Consider the following 753-nt stretch of genomic DNA (forward strand, 5'->3'; position numbering starts at 1 on the left):
TAAATGGCTGAAGTTTTGACAGGCGTCATTTGAAGGATCAAGCTCGATGAAAATGGTTCACATTAGTGAATACTAATGCAATCTCTTAGAATTTTCAGGTACTTATCAGACTGCCTCGTAGTCGGTGGAGGGTCATGGCAATGGGTATAAAATAATCAAACATTGTTACTGTAGATTTGATGCTTTCACGATGATTCACTTTGATAAAAAGAGATATTTGGGTTCCAATCGTGTGAAAAAACTACGAATTTTGCCGACGTTTCGTGAACATTGCAGTTCATTGCTTCTACCAATCCGATTTGGCTTTCCATCCTCCCGGATTAAAAAGAAAGACTTGATTGACCAATAAGGTTCGACCAGTCCTCACGGTGGGAAACTCTGACCAATAACAGGCATCGTAGAGAGTACACAAAAGACCAACATAACCTGATACCTAATTAGAACTCGAAATATCTCTTTTCATCAAATTGGTGATATAGTTTATGAAAGGACCCATATGGAAAATTTTGCACGGAAAATTAAATTTCACGCAAAAATGATTGAATTAAATAGCTGTTGTCTCTGTAAATACATTTCTATTTACAAAGGCAATACCGACTAGTTCTTAGTATCTGCAAAATATTTAATTCTAATATTTACATATGAAAATCACGAAATTGCTGGATTGCGAACTCGAAATCTGACTTGGTTTAATCGATCTGGAAAAGTACCCATCCAATCCATTGGGTTCTACTTCCTAAGAAGGCTGCACAT

The sequence above is a fragment of the Belonocnema kinseyi genome, chromosome 9 (assembly GCF_010883055.1).
Source record: "Belonocnema kinseyi isolate 2016_QV_RU_SX_M_011 chromosome 9, B_treatae_v1, whole genome shotgun sequence".
NCBI lineage: Eukaryota > Metazoa > Arthropoda > Insecta > Hymenoptera > Cynipidae > Belonocnema > Belonocnema kinseyi.